General features: G+C 44.6%; 1 protein-coding gene across 2 annotated transcripts in view; it reads left to right on the forward strand.

The window, feature by feature from the left end:
* Nucleotides 1-2,839: 2,839 nt before the first annotated feature.
* PLEKHM3 (pleckstrin homology domain containing M3) overlaps nt 2,840-21,746 on the forward strand; it is a 348,977-nt gene continuing 330,070 nt past the window's right edge. The window contains exon 1 of one of the 2 annotated variants that reach the window (XM_073646341.1): nt 2,840-3,095. The gene's annotated coding sequence lies outside the window, so the exon portion shown is untranslated. The remainder of the gene's footprint in view (nt 3,096-21,746) is intronic. The other variant, XM_073646340.1, reaches the window with a different exon arrangement.

Below are 21,746 nucleotides of genomic sequence, written 5' to 3' on the forward strand. Positions count from 1 at the left end.
AGAGGTATACAGGAGGGCACACACCTGCCCCTGTGTGGTAACATTGCCCCACAGTACAGAGGTATACAGGAGGGCACAAACCTGCCCCTGTGTGGTAACATTGCCCCACAGTACAGAGGTATACAGGAGGGCACACACCTGCCACTGTGTGGTAACATTGCCCCACAGTACAGAGGTATACAGGAGAGCACACACCTGCCCCTGTGTGGTAACATTGCCGCACAGTACAGAGGTATACAGGAGGGCACACACCTGCCCCTGTGTGGTAACATTGCCCCACAGTACAGAGGTGTACAGGAGGGCACACACCTGCCCCTGTGTGGTAACATTGCCCCACAGTACAGAGGTACACACGAGGGCACACAACTGCCCCTGTGTGGTAACATTGCCCCACAGTACAGAGGTATACAGGAGGGCACACACCTGCCCCTGTGTGGTAACATTGCCGCACAGTACAGAGGTATACAGGAGGGCACACACCTGCCCCTGTGTGGTAACATTGCCCCACAGTACAGAGGTATACAGGAGGGCACACACCTGCCCCTGTGTGGTAACATTGCCGCACAGTACAGAGGTATACAGGAGGGCACACACCTGCCCCTGTGTGGTAACATTGCCGCACAGTACAGAGGTATACAGGAGGGCACACACCTGCCCCTGTGTGGTAACATTGCCCCACAGTACAGAGGTATACAGGAGGGCACACACCTGCCCCTGTGTGGTAACATTGCCCCACAGTACAGAGGTATACAGGAGGGCACACACCTGCCCCTGTGTGGTAACATTGCCCCACAGTACAGAGGTATACAGGAGGGCACACACCTGCCCCTGTGTGGTAACATTGCCGCACAGTACAGAGGTATACAGGAGGGCACACACCTGCCCCTGTGTGGTAACATTGCCCCACAGTACAGAGGTATACAGGAGGGCACACACCTGCCCCTGTGTGGTAACATTGCCCCACAGTACAGAGGTATACAGGAGGGCACACACCTGCCACTGTGTGGTAACATTGCCCCACAGTACAGAGGTATACAGGAGAGCACACACCTGCCCCTGTATGGTAACATTGCCGCACAGTACAGAGGTATACAGGAGGGCACACACCTGCCCCTGTGTGGTAACATTGCCCCACAGTACAGAGGTGTACAGGAGGGCACACACCTGCCCCTGTGTGGTAACATTGCCCCACAGTACAGAGGTACACACGAGGGCACACACCTGCCCCTGTGTGGTAACATTGCCCCACAGTACAGAGGTATACAGGAGGGCACACACCTGCCCCTGTGTGGTAACATTGCAGCACAGTACAGAGGTATACAGGAGGGCACACACCTGCCCCTGTGTGGTAACATTGCCCCACAGTACAGAGGTATACAGGAGGGCACACACCTGCCTCTGTGTGGTAACATTGCCGCACAGTACAGAGGTATACAGGAGGGCACACACCTGCCCCTGTGTGGTAACATTGCCCCACAGTACAGAGGTATACAGGAGGGCACACACCTGCCCCTGTGTTGTAACATTGCCCCACAGTACAGAGGTATACAGGAGGGCACACACCTGCCCCTGTGTGGTAACATTGCCCCACAGTACAGAGGTATACAGGAGGGCACACACCTGCCACTGTGTGGTAACATTGCCCCACAGTACAGAGGTATACAGGAGGGCACACACCTGCCCCTGTGTGGTAACATTGCCCCACAGTACATAGGTATACAGGAGGGCACACACCTGCCACTGTGTGGTAACATTGCCCCACAGTACAGAGGTATACAGGAGGGCACACACCTGCCCCTGTGTGGTAACATTGCCCCACAGTACAGAGGTATACAGGAGGGCACACACCTGCCCCTGTGTGGTAACATTGCCCCACAGTACAGAGGTATACAGGAGGGCACACACCTGCCACTGTGTGGTAACATTGCCCCACAGTACAGAGGTATACAGGAGGGCACACACCTGACCTGTGTGTTAACATTGCCCCACAGTACATAGGTATACAGGAGGGCATACACCTGCCACTGTATGGTAACATTGCCCCACAGTACAGAGGTATACAGGAGGGCACACACCTGCCCCTGTGTGGTAACATTGCCCCACAGTACAGAGGTATACAGGAGGGCACACACCTGCCCCTGTGTGGTAAAATTGCCCCACAGTACAGAGGTATACAGGAGGGCACACACCTGCCACTGTGTGGAAACATTGCCCCACAGTACATAGGTATACAGGAGGGCATACACCTGCCACTGTATGGTAACATTGCCCCACAGTACAGAGGTATACAGGAGGGCACACACCTGCCCCTGTGTGGTAACATTGCCCCACAGTACAGAGGTATACAGGAGGGCACAAACCTGCCCCTGTGTGGTAACATTGCCCCACAGTACAGAGGTATACAGGAGGGCACACACCTGCCACTGTGTGGTAACATTGCCCCACAGTACAGAGGTATACAGGAGGGCACACACCTGCCCCTGTGTGGTAACATTGCCCCACAGTACAGAGGTATACAGGAGGGCACACACCTGCCCCTGTGTGGTAACATTGCCCCACAGTACAGAGGTATACAGGAGGACACACACCTGCCACTGTATGGTAACATTGCCCCACAGTACAGAGGTATACAGGAGGGCACACACCTGCCACTGTGTGGTAACATTGCCCCACAGTACATAGGTATACAGGAGGGCATACACCTGCCACTGTATGGTAACATTGCCCCACAGTACAGAGGTGTACAGGAGGGCACACACCTGCCCCTGTGTGGTAACATTGCCCCACAGTACAGAGGTATACAGGAGGGCACACACCTGCCCCTGTGTGGTAACATTGCCCCACAGTACAGCAGCGCAGGCTGCCAGCTCCACATGACTAGACAGAGAGACAACCTCAGGGCTGGAACTATTTTTAGCTTCCTTGTTGCACGGGGGACAGAGAAGAGCGGAGGACTGGAGCTGGAGACTGTAAACAGGGAAGCAATGCAGAATGAGGAAGAGCCACCCCTAGGAAAAGCTGTATGATGGTGGAGAGGAGCCAGTCTGCAGCCTCCCTGTCCTCTCCATAGGTCTGCAGCTATGGCTCACAGGCAGGTAGGTGACCTTCATCCTCAGTGTCAGGACACCTCTGTACATGGGAGAGATCATAGATGGTAAGAGTGTGGGATCAGTGCAGTGTGGGGTCTGTATGTGGGTGTAACATCATCCATCCATTTGAATCCTGATTAAATATTTCCTTTGTCTTGTTGCATCCCATCTGCTCTGTGATGTCAAGGCCATTTAGGGGTTAACTCTGTAGATGATCTCATCTCTGTAAAAAAAACTCTGCAAAATGACATGGAAAAGCTTCTCATCTGGAAGATTTTTTTCTGCTTGTAAATGAACTGGTTCCAGTGATAGACCCCCATCCCTGGCTGTGCTGCCTGCTGCACATTGCTATGTCTTGTGGCATGATGGATCTTACTTGTTTTACTGGCAGATATTTTCTTAAATGTGTAAAAGATGAGACATAATATAATATTATTCTGTAAGATATATTGTTTTATTATACAGCTCTGGCAAAAATTAAGAGACCACTGCAAAATTTTCATTTTATCTGGTTTTTCTCTTTATAGGTATATTTTTGAGTAAAATGTACATTGTTGTTTTATTCTATAAACTACTGACAACATGTCTCCGAAATTCAAAGCTAAAAATTGTATTTATTTGCAGCAAATGAGAAATCATCAAAATAATAAAAAAGAAACAGTGCTTTCAGACCTCAAATAATGCAAAGAAAACAAGTTCTTATTCATTTAGAAACAATAATACTCATGTTTTATCTCAGGAAGAGTACAGAAATCAATATTTGGTGGACTAACCATGATTTTTAATCACAGCTTTCATGTGTCTTGGCATGCTTTCCACCAGTCTTTCACACTGCATTTGGGTGACCTTATGCCACTCCTGGCACAAAAATTTAAGCAGTTCTTCCTTGTTTGATGGCTTTCGACTATCCATCTTCCTCTTGATTACATTCCAGAGGTTTTCAATGGGGTTCAGGTCTGGAGATTGGGCTGGCCATGACAGGGTCTTGATGTGGTGCTCCTTCATCCACACATTGATTGACCTAGCTGTGTGGCATGGGGCATTGTCCTGCTGGAAAAACCAGTCCAACAGAAACCAACAAAAAGTTGGGAAAACAGGGTACAAAACTAGAAACCAAAACCAAAGAAAATGACCCTAAAAAAAATACCTTTAATAGTTAATTCTATAAAAAGATACTCAATGGTACCTATGGAACAAAGTGTACACACAAGAACAAATATAAACTTCGATATACTACAGTTATCATACAAAGGGAGGGATGTAAGACAACGATCCAAAAATTGCCCTAGGTCACCCTAGTAGTAGATAATAGCCCACATAGAGGCCAAGTATACAGTTTACCCTAAGGGTTCGACTAATATCCCCACTCGTCAGTGGGTAAGGCTAAGCTATCCCTATATCCCCGTGTAACCAAAAGTGAAAGATAAAAATAAAAAATAATACATAAATTGCAAGGCGTCAAATACAGTAACAAGATGCCAGTCACATACAGTATCAAAAATGGACTAAATGAAAAATAGCCCCTTATAGATAGTAATCGACTATACAAAATAGACTTAACCAACTGTCGCCCGCAAAATGCCAATCACATACAGTATCAAAAATGGACTCAATAGAGAATAGCCCGTTACACGTAGCAATCACATATACAAAAAAATGGGCTCAGTAAACTAACGTCCGTTTTTATGAGATATCAGCTAGTATTTGTTAGACATATAGCTAACGGGACCACAAGTCGCCTGGGATCATGAAGGGAATAATCAATTGTAATCAAATACTAGAAAAAACACAACTACTAGTATTAATAAAGATGTCAGAGGATAAATAAACATAATAAAAAGACAAACTTAGTATAAGATAAACTTAATATAAGATAGTTCTTCTGAGATGTCCATCAAAATTCGTAAATATTATAAACCATAGGGCCACACTAAAATGACCCAAGCAAAAATACTAATGGAAGATTATCGATGAATGTCTCAAATTGTAGTAGTCCCTCAGAAAGAAAAAAAAAAAAAAAAAAAAAAAAAAGTACAAATGATAATGTCCCAGTCGTAATCAACTAAGAAGACAGTTATCCTCAGAAAAACATAACAAAATGTCCATTATCAATGTCCCAGCATTCGTGGTTATATAGCAAATCCTAGAGGGTGGTAAATAAATGGACTTTTTCTTAGGTGCAATTTCTTCTGAGATGACAGATGATGAATATCAAACAATACGTGTATCCAATTATAGTTGTCCCTCAGAAAAAATATAAACTGTCCCAGCAACAGCAATTATACAACAGTTATCTTCGGAAAAAATAACAAGATGTCCATAGATAACATCCCAATATCCGCAGTTATGCGGCGCATCCTAACAAGATGGTTGCAAGAAAAAAATAATAAACGGGCTCCTATTCAATGCATTTCTTCTGAGATGACAAATGATATATTCCAGGCAATACAAGTATAGAATTTCAGAAAAACTAAAGAAAAAGAATGAGGCGACCATTCATACTGTTCTAGCATCAGCAATTATGCAACAGTTTATCCTCGCAAAAAATGACAAAATGTCCACTATTGACATCCCAGTGTCTGCAGTAATATAGTATATCCAATAAAGGTGATTATGAAAGTAGACAGATAGACTTATCTTAAGCGCATTTCTTCTGAGATGGCAGATAGTGTATTTCAAGCGATGTTCCTAGAGGGACATGCAGATAATCCAGCCAAAAAGAACAATAAATTTCCTAAAAGGAGTTGTCAGCAGGTACGCCCATTCAAGTTTATCCAAAGAACGTCCATCAATAAATATCCCAAGGTGGTATGCCAAACATGAGGTCCCATTGACCTAGTCCCAGTCCCTACGCGTTTCACCCCCTCCTCAGTATGGGGCTCATCAGGGGACAGACAGTATCAGAGGAGAAAGCCCATAGTAGGTGCACAACAAATGTGTGTTTCCATAATCCAAAAAAAACCGTATATAGACTAATGCACATGGTCTCTCTATATATAACTCCCTTAATTAGTGCCCAAATTCCATAGGGCAGAACACCTGCAGTTAATAATGCGGTTACCTTATCCCATGAGGCGCAAGCAGCGTTCCACGATACCCTCCATACACTGTTCAGTGTCATTTCCGGGAGTTACGCCAAATGTAACTTCCGGTTACGCAGACACAGAAGGAAAACAAAGGGGACTACGCAAAGTCCGTTCCTTTTTACACCGGATGTTACGTATAACTCAAAATCCGGCTGCGTAGATAGCGCAATTCACAGAGAAGGGTACTCAAACTACGTCCCAATTACTCGTACTGCAGTATTTATAACCTACGATTTTAAAGGGCACACAATATATAGGGGAAAACAATGACAAACCCTCGCACCAGTAACAGTTCTCATACTTGTGGATGTTACATATTGAATAACCTATAGACATAATGACATCAAATAAAATAATAGACACGAAAATGAAAAAATAAATAATAAAAGAGAGACAACACTGATATGCACACAAAAATGACAAAGAATTACAATACCCAAAAAAAAGGCTTATAGTCCATAAACTTGTTGATGACAGCAGTGTCCCAAATTCACAATGTATATGATAAATACACTGGAAAATAGTTAACAAACTATAATTTATAAAGAAGGCTGATATTGATTTTGTCAGTAAGGGTAATAAAGAAAAAAACATACAGTGGCTAGATGAAACTCGAGAAACTCAATTGTTCATTGATACCTCCAGGGGCTAGGGACTCGAGCCAAAAAATCCACCTCGCCTCTCGCTGTAAAATTTTGCGATCCCAATCACCTTGACGAATTGGCATATCTACGACTTCTATTGAACGAAACGTGAAAGAATTTAAGTCGCCTCCGTGATGCAAATTGATGTGTTTAGCTAGGGGTGTATCCCTGTTGTTACGGATATCCCCCAAATGCTCTCCAATACGGACCTTAAATTGTCTCCTAGTCTTCCCTACGTAATCTTTAGGACAGGTACAGGTACAAATATAAACTACACCCATACTCCTGCAATTAGCAAAGAATTTATTTCTATAAATACGTTTGGTGACAGAACTCATAAAGGTGTCAGAGACAGATATATGTCGGACTAGGGACTGGGACTAGGTCAATGGGACCTCATGTTTGGCATACCACCTTGGGATATTTATTGATAAACTTGAATGGGCGTACCTGCTGACAACTCCTTTTAGGAAATTTATTGTTCTTTTTGGCTGGATTATCTGCATGTCCCTCTAGGAACATCGCTTGAAATACACTATCTGCCATCTCAGAAGAAATGCGCTTAAGATAAGTCTATCTGTCTACTTTCATAATCACCTTTATTGGATATACTATATTACTGCAGACACTGGGATGTCAATAGTGGACATTTTGTCATTTTTTGCGAGGATAAACTGTTGCATAATTGCTGATGCTAGAACAGTATGAATGGTCGCCTCATTCTTTTTCTTTAGTTTTTCTGAAATTCTATACTTGTATTGCCTGGAATATATCATTTGTCATCTCAGAAGAAATGCATTGAATAGGAGCCCGTTTATTATTTTTTTCTTGCAACCATCTTGTTAGGATGCGCCGCATAACTGCGGATATTGGGATGTTATCTATGGACATCTTGTTATTTTTTCCGAAGATAACTGTTGTATAATTGCTGTTGCTGGGACAGTTTATATTTTTTCTGAGGGACAACTATATTTGGATACACGTATTGTTTGATATTCATCATCTGTCATCTCAGAAGAAATTGCACCTAAGAAAAAGTCCATTTATTTACCACCCTCTAGGATTTGCTATATAACCACGAATGCTGGGACATTGATAATGGACATTTTGTTATGTTTTTCTGAGGATAACTGTCTTCTTAGTTGATTACGACTGGGACATTATCATTTGTACTTTTTTTTTTTTTTTCTTTCTGAGGGACTACTACAATTTGAGACATTCATCGATAATCTTCCATTAGTATTTTTGCTTGGGTCATTTTAGTGTGGCCCTATGGTTTATAATATTTACGAATTTTGATGGACATCTCAGAAGAACTATCTTATATTAAGTTTATCTTATACTAAGTTTGTCTTTTTATTATGTTTATTTATCCTCTGACATCTTTATTAATACTAGTAGTTGTGTTTTTTCTAGTATTTGATTACAATTGATTATTCCCTTCATGATCCCAGGCGACTTGTGGTCCCGTTAGCTATATGTCTACCAAATACTAGCTGATATCTCATAAAAACGGACGTTAGTTTACTGAGCCCATTTTTTTGTATATGTGATTGCTACGTGTAACGGGCTATTCTCTATTGAGTCCATTTTTGATACTGTATGTGATTGGCATTTTGCGGGCGACAGTTGGTTAAGTCTATTTTGTATAGTCGATTACTATCTATAAGGGGCTATTTTTCATTTAGTCCATTTTTGATACTGTATGTGACTGGCATCTTGTTACTGTATTTGACGCCTTGCAATTTATGTATTATTTTTTATTTTTATCTTTCACTTTTGGTTACACGGGGATATAGGGATAGCTTAGCCTTACCCACTGACGAGTGGGGATATTAGTCGAACCCTTAGGGTAAACTGTATACTTGGCCTCTATGTGGGCTATTATCTACTACTAGGGTGACCTAGGGCAATTTTTGGATCGTTGTCTTACATCCCTCCCTTTGTATGATAACTGTAGTATATCGAAGTTTATATTTGTTCTTGTGTGTACACTTTGTTCCATAGGTACCATTGAGTATCTTTTTATAGAATTAACTATTAAAGGTATTTTTTTTAGGGTCATTTTCTTTGGTTTTGGAAAAACCAGTCCTCAGAGTTGGGGAACTTTGCCTGAGCAGAAGGAAGCTAGTGTTTTTCAAGGATAACCTTGTATGCTGCTTGATTCATACATCCTTCGCAAATATTAACCTGCCCAATTCCAGCCTTTCTGAAGCATCCCCAGATCATCACCGATCCTCCACCAAATTTCACAGTGGGTGCAAGACACTGTGGCTTGTATGCCTCTCCAGGTCTCCGTCTAACCATTAGATGACCAGGTGTTGAGCAAAGCTGACTCATCAGAGAAGATTACCTTACTCCAGTCCTCTATGGTCCAATCCTTATGGTCTTTGGCAAACTTCAGCCTGGCTCTCCTTTGCTTCTCATTGATGAAAGGCTTTTTTCTAGCTTTACATGACTTGATGCCTGCCTCTAGGAGCCCGTTACGAACTGTTCTAGCTGTGCACTTCACCCCAGCGGCCATTTGCTATTCCTTTTGTAGGTCACTTGATGTCATCCTGTTGTTGCTGAGTGACATTCGAATAAGATGACGGTCATCCCGGTCAGTGGAGAGTCGCTTTCGCCCCCTGCCTGTCTGTAGCTTTGCTGTCTCCAATGTCTGCTGCTTGACCTTGTTGTAATAGACTGCTGTCTTCGAAATTTTAAGGATGGAGGCAACATGACGCTCACTGTATCCCTCTGCTAGTAAAGCCACAATTGAGCCCTTCTTTTCCTCACTCAAGACTTTTCTTTTCAACTCCTTTGGCATGGTTAAAAGTTATTTTTTCATTCAAATTACTTTTGGGCTATTCCTAGCACTTATTTTGCCATCCAGCTTGTCCTATTGCAAGAGGATTGTGAAGACCACAGCAGTGTTTTTTATACTTTCCCTCGTTACATAAGATTTGGTTCAGGTGATCACTAATCAGAAGCACATTAAGTAGAATGAGGTGTACTTTGGTTGGAATTCAACTGACACTGGAATGGAATGGCTGTCAGACATGTACAGATGGTAATTTTTAGAAAACTGTGCAGTGGTCTCTTAATTTTTGCCAGAGCTGTATATTTGAAGGGAACCTGTCACCAGAAATAACGCTATTAACCTACAGATATGCGATTAATCTGCAGGTTAACAGAGTAATTGTGCTGCCCGGCACCTGTACACAGCCAAATGCAGCAGTGAGAAAATTATATTTATTCTCCCCGCCAGCATTCGGTTTCAATTATGGGAGTGGCGCTGCAGGTTGATTCATCGCTCTGAGTATACAGAGCGGCCGAAGTAACCGCCCCCTGGCCCTGACTTTACACTCCCTGTGCATTGAGGCCGACTGTCAGGTCCAGGGGTGTGGTTATAACAGCCGCTCTGTATACTCAGAGCAATGACTGAACCTGCGGCTCCCCCATCCCCGTCCCCATGACTGAAACTGAATGCCGGCGGGGAGAATAAAGTTAATTTTCTCCCCGCTGCATTCGGCTGCGTAATAATGCTGTTAACCTGCAGATTAATCTCATATCTGCAGGTTACTAGTGTTATTTCTGGTGACAGGTTCCCTTTAAAGGAATTGTTCTTGCAGTTTTATTTATTTTAAAAGGGGTTTACACCTTTAGGAACTATTATTATTGTTATTATTTTTACTAAAATGCATGTATTTGGGGCTAAAAATCTTTTTTCTACCGATTGGCTTTTACAGGCTCTTTGTTTCGCTGCACATTCACTTTTGATGTGGTCTGTAATGATATGTTAGCTAAGAGGAGTTATGATTCAAACTTTATGAAACCCTGGTGCAAAAATTATTTTTTTAGCCTCAAATGCAGGCATTTAAAGGGAATCTGTCTGCAGGTTTTTGCTACCTCATCTGAGAGCAGCCTGATGTAGGCAAAAAGAAGCTGAATCCAGCAATGTATCACTTAGATTACAGGGTGCAGCCGTTTTCGCACAATCAGAAGCTTTTAGTTTTAGCAATGAAGCAGAGCTGAGAAAACTAACCATGGCCTCACCAGGCTCTGTATATACAATGTCCATAGACAGTGAGCTGCCTATCACAGAAGGGGGTGTTGCTGGACCAGGAGTGATAAGTACCTGGTGCAAAAACATTCATTACAAGCAAACAAAACCACTGAGCTTGATAAGAGAGGCATCGCTGAAATCTGTGTTTTAACCCCTACAGAATGCTGTCTTCAGCTTACATAGGAAAAATCTGTTGAAGCATTCCCTTTAAAGAGGACCTTTCACCATTTTGAGCATGTTAAAATTGCCACATCATAGAATAGTGGCTACAGAGTAAAATTGTAGTTTTTATTTTTAAAGGGAACCTGTCACCAGGTTTGTCCCATATGAGATACGGCCACCACCTTTCAGCCCTGATATACAGCATTCTAATGTGCTGTATATAATCCCCAATACGGCCTGCAAGACTAGAATAAGACCTTTTATAATACCTACGGGGCGGTTGGGTCCAATGGGTGTATCTATCTTGGTCCGGCGCCTCCCTTCTTCTTGCAATGCCTTCCTCCTCTCTTCTTGCTTCGTGTGGCTGATGTGTCCCATTCGTCATCCACACAGTCTCCCTGGCATTGCGCTTTTGTGCAGGCGTACTTCTCTGCCCTGTCCAGGGCAGAATAAAGTACTGCAGTGTGCATGCGCCGGCGCTCTTTGACCTTTCCCGGCGCATGTGCACTGCAGTATCTTGCTCTGCCCTTGACAGGGCAGAGAAGTACGCCTGCGGTGCCGGGGAGAGTGTGTGCATGACGTAGAAAGTGTCATCCACACGAAGCAAGAAGAGAGGAAGACTGCATCTCAAGAAGAGAGGAGGCACCGGTCCAAGACATCGACACCCATCGGACCCAATCGCCTTGTAGGTGAGTATAATATAAGGTCTTTTTCTTGTCTTGCAGGCTGGATTGGGGGCATATATTAAGCATATTAAAATGCTGTATATCAGGGCTGAAGGTGATGGCCTTACCTCATATGGGACAAACCCGGTGACAGGTTTTCTTTTAAATTTCTTCTTTCCTTTGTGAAGATATTAGCTTATAAAGTTTAGGTTATAATTTATGATAGAATCAACTGTATGTTCCCAGAGATTTGTCTCTAAGGGCGTGTACTTCTTCCCCTGCATTTAGTTGACCAATCATAAGCCGGCATCAACATACTGGGGGGAAAAGAATATGCCTCCACAGTAGCTTAGAGCAGGTTTCTCATCTAATGACAGACCGTCTGCTCTCCTCACTGCACAGCTGTGTGCTATTACAAAGTCCCGGGAATTGAGCTGAGTTTCATTATAAGGGCTCACTCACACTGGCGTATAATACGGAGGAGTGCATTGCATCGCATTGTACTCTGACCAATGTTATTAAATGAGTCAGTGCTCATCTGCAAGTATTTCTTCAGCTCGGATTGGGCTGAGGAAATAAATGGCAGCATCCTGCAATTGGATGCAAGAATCGGATCACACTCGCCAATGCAAGTCAATGGATGAGAGAAAAAATCAGATGGCACACAGACCATGCGTTTGCCATATTATTTTTACGCACACATTTCAAAGGAAACCCGACATTTCTTCAGTCAAGTACAGTAAATTCACTGCCCGAACAGTCAGAATAGAATAGATAGAATATATATATATATATATATATATATATATATAGATAGATAGATAGATAGAATATATGTCATGCAGATATTTAATGTAACATTCCCCTACATATAGTAAACTAGCACTCTTTATTGCCTTTCATGTGGCACTAAAGGGTGTTTAGCCTTATTGAACCCCCTCTTTTTTGATAACCAGCCGAGGTAAAGCAGACAACTGTGGGCTTATATTATCAGGCTGGGAAGGACCCTGGTTTTTGGGTCCTTTCTAGTCTAAAAGTACAAGCCTGCAGCCACCCCAGAATTGGCGCATCACATGAGATGCGCCAATTCTGGCGCTTGGCCTGGCTTTTCCTGATTGCCCTGGTGCGGTGGCAATCTGGGTAATGGTTTATGGGGTTGATGTCAGCTGTGTAATGTCCGCTGGCATCAAGCCCTAGTGTTAGTAATGGAGAGACGTCTATCAGACACCCCTATTACTAACCTAGTAAGTTAAAAGGAAAAACACACACAAATAAATTTTATTTTAAAAAACACCCCCGACTCTAGCCCTGTTGCACCAATTTATAAAAAAAATAAATAAAACTATCCAGTCCAGGGATTTCGACGTAGTCCAACGAATCAGAATTAGTGTACAAACGGGAACCTGAAACACATAAAAAAAGAGAGTCAGTGAAATAAAAACAAGAAACACTCCCCCATTCACCAATTTATTATTAAAAAAAATCCCGGCAACTCCGATGTAATCCATGGCGTTCCGACGACATCCACCGATTCTCTACTGCAACCTATAGAGTGCCGTTCTGAGAACAACGCTTCATAGGTCACTTTCGGTCATGTCTCACAAGTGATGATGTCAGTAACATCATCGCTCGTGAGACATGACCGGGAGTGACCTATGGCTGCTGCACAGAGTTGCCGGCTTCCACAAGATCTGGCTTCTCTGAACAGCAGTGACATCAGTAACTACACCGCTCATCAGAGTCGCCAAGTCATTTAACAGATGCCATTGTTTCTAGGATATAGGTTATTTTCTTATCAGCCATTTAAATGTGTGTATTGCTGCAGCCTGGTTGCTAACAGCCCCTAATTTGCTAGGACTATGTCTATTTTTTACCATTTGGGCAGCAGTTTCTTTAAATTGGCCGTTACCTGTTGGATTCATCACTATATTAATTTCTCTCTTCTCGATCCCGGCTTCTCCACTGCAGGCCCAACTCCTGCATCTGAAGGGCCAACCGGAAGTGAGGAGAGATGAGTGAGGCCGGGTTCGCACAAGTGTATGCAAAATCATCAGTTTTTCAGTTGTATCTGCATTGCATCCGTTTGTCCATTTTTTTGTCTGTATACAATGCATATGTCCTTTTCGCATGAACAATTTAATAAATAATAAAGGTCATATTGACAGCACATGGATGTTTAATATCTTCATCTGAACAGACCCTAGTTAGGGCTTGATCTGTCTGACATTACAACCCTAACAATGTATCTAAAATGACTGTCTCATCAGATATTTATTATAAATAGGTTTTATTGGATTTTACATTGATGGGCTATGTCACAGATATAGTTACACTCTATGGAGTACTGTTAACCCCTTCTTCTATTGATCATGGAGGTCTTGAGTGTGAGACACCCAGTAATCATACATTGGTCGGGCAACAGAGTAATGCCTGTGTTAAGAGATGGTGAGCAGCTGCTTCTGGTTTCCCTGATTCTTATTTTTTGACCATTGCAGTCAGGGCTGTGGAGTCGGTAAGCCAAGCCTCCGACTCCTCAATTTCCCTGACTTCTGACTTTGACTCCAACTCCGACTCCACCCGGCCTCACTACTGAGCATGTACATAAGGTGCAGCACAGATTCATCTCAACTAAAAGTAGAGATTCTCAAATCAGGAACAGAACAGACATTTATTGGGCATTTCGTAACTTTCCTAAATTCTTTTGAAAAAATTTATGGCACATCCTGCATTGAACTACTGTACCAATTTATTATATATTTTTGGAGTTGTTCTCCACGACTTCAACTCCACAGCCCTGATTACAGTACCAGAACCACTGGGCACATTAGGTAAGCAGTCAAAAAAGGGAAGAAAAAGACCAACTTGGGACGCTTTAAGGCTTGATTCACATTTATCCTATTCTCTACACTGAGTGCTTGCGTCAGGATATCCTAAAAATGTTATTCAATCCCAATTAATCTAATCTATATAATGAGCCATGTGGACTCATTTGGCCTCTTTTCCAGTGGCGTCTTATCTTTTTAGGTGGGCATAAACAAGCACACTTGTGATTAATGAAAAAGAAGGAGGTGGCTAAAATGAAGGCCTAACTGAGTTCAAAGTGACTACATCTGGCCCATTATAATGAATTGGTCTCTCAGGGGATCTGTCAGAATCCCTTTTTAAGCACATGATAAATGTGAACCTAAAAAGCATATAACGGCATGTCAGGATTCTTGTCCTTCTACAGTTTGACGACTAGTGGCTGCTATTGTTCACCTTCATAATTGTGCTGAAATCCCACTCCTTACCCCTGGCGGCTGCTGTTGTGTTCTGCAATTGCCTTTTACTATGATGGCAGATTCTTAACCTGTGGAATCCATCTTGTTTTCTGTTTGGGCCTACTTAAAGCCAGATGGATCTCTCACTCATTGCTTGAGTATTGTGTCTAGCTGTTAGTCTAGTTACAGTCTCCAGCTCCTGAACTTTCTTACCCAAACTGTTGTCATTTATCTTTGGATTGTTTCTGTCACGCCAGGTGTGGGAAAGACTTAGTGCAACACAGAGGGAAAAGGAAAAGGGAGCCTAGACACTAGGGAAAGGGGGAAATGCAGATCTCCTAGTCTGATCTGGCGTCACCCTGTCTCAACTATCGTCCCTATATTGCCTCTTCAGCAATCGCCGCACGGATGCCTCGCCCTACTATCCCTGGCATATGGCTACGGCTAGGGATGGGAGGAGATGAGCACTAGTCAACCTCCGCTATACTCTATAGACAACAAGGGTGGACAAAACAGGGGAAATGGCTTAGCTTTAGATGAACTCCAAATAAGCACACAGCCTCAAGCTCCACAGAGGACGAAGTACTGCTCCTGCTAAGCTTCACAAGTAGAAATGAGTATAACCGGCAATTCCCTCTCAGACACACCAGGTATATATACACCCAGGCCGGAGAGCTTATTAGCAAGAGAGAGGTGGCCGCTCGGTCTTAAAGACAGCCTCTTATCTAAGGAGCTGTCTGCAATGCCAAACGTAGAGATCTCCTGTAACCCACTGCAGGGCGACTGTCTGTCACCTCTGACACACCCGTGACAGTTTCCTACAACCCTTTGTTATCGCCAAGGACTTCTATTACCGCTTGCTGTTCCTGCTTGTGCTCCTTCGGCCACTGGTTTCCAGCAGTGCTACTCCAGTATCGTAGCACGGCATTATCCAGCACCAGGAGTGAGCATTGATGTTGCAAAATATTGTTCTGCATGAACTGACAGAGAAATGTAATTTAGAAGCACTCCTCCCATCAAAGTTTTTATCTTCTTAATATATTGCAGTCATCATACTATATAGCAATTGCTCATTTTGCTCTTTTACCTATATAATTCTCCTCTTTTCCATTAGGTCTATGACATCACATGATTAAAAATTGTCTGTCTCATGGATGTCAAATATAAACAAACAGAGGGCCAAAATCAAAAACTTGGACAAAGTCGTGGGCCATCCAGGATACAGTATACTGAGCCCCACATAGTGCTCCATACAGAATAATAGCCTCACATAGGGGTAGCGGTTCTGGTGTCGGGGGCCAAATATAACCACCCTGCGGGCCAGATTTGACCCACGGGCCGGAGTTTGACATGTGTGGTCTAGCTGAATCCTTCTAAGCTCTATGTAGAAACAGGAGGTCGATTTTCTTTGCCCAAGTCATGAGTCACTGCAAAAGTCCCTGGCAGGGGGAGGGGTGGAGCTGCTGGGTCAGGAGTTGAAGAGGAGGATGATTTCTGCAGGGACCAGATACTTCCTGTTTCTACATAAAGCAAAGAAAAGAGAAGGATTATCTGTCTGAAAAGGGAAAATGAGCAATTTTAAGTACACAGTTGCTATATACTGTATTTTTCGGACTATAAGATGCACTTTTTTCCTCCAAAATTTTGGAGGTGTGGGGGAATCGGCAGCGACGGAGGAGCAGGGCACAGGAGGCCGGAGACACAGTGCCTGCTACTAAAGAAAATTAATATTCACTGCTTCCCACGCCCATGGGTGTGGTGAGCAGTGAATATTCTTTTTCCTTACCAGCGCGCACACTGTACATGCTGCGCGGCTCCTGGTATGTATGGCCCTACTCATCCCTCTTCCTGGTATGTATGGCCCCCCTCATCCATCTTCCTGGTATGTATGGTCCCCCTCATCCCTCTTCCTAGTATGTATGGCCCCCCTCATCTCTCTTCCTGGTATGTTTGGCACCCCCTGATCCCCATCACGCTGCACACAAAAAATAAAGAATTATACTCACCTCCTCTCTGCTCCAGCGCTGCGTCCTGCTCTGCTGCCGACAGGGATCTCACTGTGTGAGCCGCGTATGGCGTTACTACCATGCGCCCTCACCCTGTGAGATGCTGTGACGGAATAGTCACTGCTCCCCATGCCGAGACTGTGTGCGTGGGGAGCAGTGACCATTCACTCACCTTAATAGCGCGCACACGGTACCTGCAGCACGACTCCTGCTGCCGCTCTGTGGTCTGTGTGCCCGCTATTAAAAACCATGAACATTCACTACAATCCACTCCCATGGGTTGTAGTGAATATTCATGGTCTTTAATAGCGGGCACACGTGACCTCCGGTCGCAGCAGGAGTCGTGCTGCAGGTACCGTGTGCGCGCTATTAAGGAGAGTGAATGATCACTGCTCCCCATGCACACAGTCCCGGCGTGGAGAGCAGTGACTATTCCAGCGCAGCATCTCACAGTGTGAGGGCGCATGGCAGTTTCGCCATGCTCGGCTCACACAGTGAGATACCTGTCGGCCACAGAGTGGGATGCAGCGCTGGAGGAGGTGAGCATAATTCTTTATTTTTTGTGCAGCGTGATGGGGATGAGGGGTGCTAAGCATACCAGGAAGAGGGATGAGGGGTGCCAAGCATATCAGAATGGAGTGGTACCAAGCATACCAGTAAGAGGGATGAGGAGGACCATTCATACCAGGATGAGGGATAAGGGTTGCCATACATACCAGGAAGAGGAATAAAGGGTGTCATACATACCAGGATGAGGGATTAAGGGTGCCATACATACCAGGATGAGGGATGAAGGGTGCCATGCATACCAGAATGAGGGATGAAGGGAGAGATACATACCAGGATGAGGGATAAGGGTTGCCATACATACCAGTCAGAGGGATGAGGGGGACCATACATACCAGGATGAGGGATAAGGGTTGCCATAAATAGCAGGAAGAGGAATTAAGGGTGCCATACATACAAGGATGAGGGATGAAGGGTGCCATACATACCAGGATGAGGGATGAAGGGTGCCATACATACCAGGATGAGGGATGAAGGGTGCCATACATACCAGGATGAGGGATGACGGGTGCCATACATACCAGGATGAGGGATGACCGGTGCCATACATACCAGGATGAGGAATAAAGGGTGCCATACATACCTGGATGAGGGAAAAAGGGTGCCATACATACCAGGATGAGGGATAAAGGGTGCCATACATACCAGGAAGAGGGATGAGGGGGGCCATACATACCAGGAAGAGAGATGAGGGAGGGGGGCCATACATACCAGGATGAGGGATGAAGGGTACCATACATACCAGGATGAGGGATGAAGGGTGCCATACATACCGGGAAGAGGGATGAAGGGTGCCATACATACCGGGAAGAGGGATGAAGGGTGCCTACATACCGGGAAGAGGGATGAAGGGTGCCTACATACCGGGAAGAGGGATGAAGGGTGCCTACATACCGGGAAGAGGGATGAAGGGTGCCATACATACCGGGAAGAGGGATGAAGGGTGCCATACATACCAGGAAGAGGGATGAAGGGTGCCATACATACCAGGAAGAGGGATGAAGGGTGCCATACATACCAGGAAGAGGGATGAAGGGTGCCATACATACCAAGATGAGGGATGAAGGGTGCCATACATACCAAGATGAGGGATGAAGGGTGCCATACATACCAAGATGAGGGATGAAGGGTGCCATACATACCAAGATGAGGGATGAAGGGTGCCATACATACCAGGTTGAGGGATGAAGGGTGCCATACATACCAGCATGAGGGATGAAGGGTGCCATACATGCACTCGTCATCCCTCATCCGGGTATGTATGGCACTCGTCATCCCTCATCCGGGCCATACATACCAGGATGAGGGATGAAGGGTACCATACATACCAGGATGAGGGATGAAAGGTGCCATACATACCAGGAAGAGGGATAAAGGGTGCCATACATACCAGGAAGAGGGATAAAGGGTGCCATACATACCAGGAAGAGGGATGAAGAGGGTCATACATACCAGGAAGAGGGATGAGGGGGGCCATACATACCAGGAAGAGGGATGAGGGGGGCCATTCATACTAGGATGATGGATGAAGGGTACCATACATACCAGGATGAGGGATGAAGGGTGCCATACATACCGGGAAGAGGGATGAAGGGTGCCATACATACCGGGAAGAGGGATGAAGGGTGCCATACATACCGGGAAGAGGGACGAAGGGTGCCATACATACCGGGAAGAGGGATGAAGGGTGCCATACATACCGGGAAGAGGGATGAAGGGTGCCATACATACCGGGAAGAGGGATGAAGGGTGCCATACATACCGGGAAGAGGGATGAAGGGTGCCATACATACCGGGAAGAGGGATGAAGGGTGCCTACATACCGGGAAGAGGGATGAAGGGTGCCTACATACCGGGAAGAGGGATGAAGGGTGCTATGCATACCAGGAAGAGGGATGAAGGGTGCCATACATACCAAGATGAGGGATGAAGGGTGCCATACATACCAGGATGAGGGATGAAGGGTGCCATACATACCAGGATGAGGGATGAAGGGTGCCATACATACCAGCATGAGGGATGAAGGGTGCCATACATGCACTCGTCATCCCTCATCCGGGTATGTATGGCACTCGTCATCCCTCATCCGGGTCATACATACCAGGATGAGGGATAAAGGGTGCCATACATACCAGGATGAGGGATAAAGGGTGCCATACATACCAGGATGAGGGATAAAGGGTGCCATACATACTAGGAAGAGGGTTGAGGGGGGCCATACATACCAGGAAGAGGGATGAGGGGGGCCATACATACCAGGAAGAGGGATGAGGGGGGCCATACATACCAGGAAAAGAGATGAGGGAGGGGGGCCATACATACCAGGAAGAGGGATGAGGGGGGCCATACATACCAGGATGAGGGATGAAGGGTACCATACATACCAGGATGAGGGATGAAAGGTGCCATACATACCAGGATGAGGGATGAAGGGTGCCATACATACCGGGATGAGGGATGAAGGGTGCCATACATACCAGGATGGGGGATGAAGGGTGCCATACATACCAGGATGAGGGATGAAGGGTGCCATACATACCAGGAAGAGGGATGAAGGGTGCCATACATACATACCAGGAAGAGGGATGAAGGGTGCCATACATACATACCAGGAAGAGGGATGAAGGGTGCCATACATACCAGGAAGAGGGATGAAGGGTGCCATACATACCAGGATGAGGGATGAAGGGTGCCATACATACCAGGATGAGGGATGACGGGTGCCATACATACCAGGATGGGGATGAGGGGTTTATGCATATCAGGAAGGAGGGGGCCATATATACCAGCATGGGAGAATATTAACAGAATTAGTGGACATTACCCCTATAACAGTGTCAGCAGCAGACCCCCTCCCACTTAACATGTCATCATGACCACATTTTTTGCTTACATTTTTTTTCTATTTTCCTCCTCTAAAACCTAGGTGCATCTTCTGGTCCGGTGCGTCTTATAGTCCGAAAAATGCGGTAATATGATGACTGCAATATATTAAGAGAATAGAAACTTTGATGGGAGGAGTGCTTCTTTAATTGTGGGAGAAGCTTAATATATTCTATAATTCTCAGCTGAATTATGTATTGGTCCAATAATTAAAACTGTAAATCCCCCATCAATATGAATGTACAGAACTTTTCTCTGCTTATAGTGGGGGAGGGAGTGAGGCATAGGCACTAATTATTTGTACTTTTTACCACTATTTGTTGGGTTGGGAAGCTTCTAATGTCTATGGCAGATCTAAGGGTCCTGCTAAAAAAAAAAAAAAAGAAGGCGGTATAGAGTATGAGATTCCTAAAGTATCGATGAAAAGACAATGCTTCAAAACTTCTGGATAGTACTAATGTCTGACAATTGCACACAAGATATCTTGCAACATGAATCTCATGTTATAAGTTTAGAAGGTTAAATGTTCAGTCATCACTTTAGAAATTATGAACAAACTGCTTAAATCGAATCAGTCATCAGAATTTCACCCCTCAGTTCGTTCCTCCATTTCCTCACTCAGTGCCGTCTCCTGCTTGATTGACAGCTCCTTTGCCTGAAGTCCCACAGCATAGAGGTTGAGTGTCAAACAAGAGGAAGCAGCATTAACCAGGGAAGAGAGCTGGAGTGTCAGAGGCTTCAGATCTACCATAGTTCTTCAGCCTCATTTGCATATCAATTCAAATCCTGATTTCTCAGTAACAGGAATAAACTGGCCATGTAAAGATATTGCTGGACTTGTCTTTGAAAGAGCTACATGCACATATAAATAGTTTGAGGGAGACATTCTACTGACAAATTTCCTTTAACCTTTACAGAACAGTACAATTTTTTTTCTCCCCCTTATAGTTTTTTTTTGTCAACATACCCATATGAGGGCTTGTTTTTTGTGTGATAAGTTGTAGTTTTGAATAACAATGAAAATATAGCGAAAAGCAAATGTGTATAAATCTGTTTTTATTACTTCAGAGACTCACTCAGTGGGAGTGTCAGTCAGTGCCGGGGGCGCAGTTACAGCGGACGCTCTTTATTCTCAGAGCCGTGACTGGACCCCTGGCGCCCCCGCCTCCATGACTGAAACCGAATGCTCGCGGGGAGAATAAAGTTCATTTTCTCCCTGCTGCATTCGGCTGCGTGCAGGCACTGGGCAGCATAATAACGCTGTTAACCAGCAGATTAATCGCATATCTGCAGGTTAATAGCGTTATTTCCCTTTAAATAAGCAATGTGATATGAG

Source organism: Phyllobates terribilis, unplaced genomic scaffold, assembly GCF_046119375.1.
Source record: "Phyllobates terribilis strain yellow unplaced genomic scaffold, ASM4611937v1 Scaffold_9__5_contigs__length_417890890, whole genome shotgun sequence".
NCBI classification, from domain to species: domain Eukaryota; kingdom Metazoa; phylum Chordata; class Amphibia; order Anura; family Dendrobatidae; genus Phyllobates; species Phyllobates terribilis.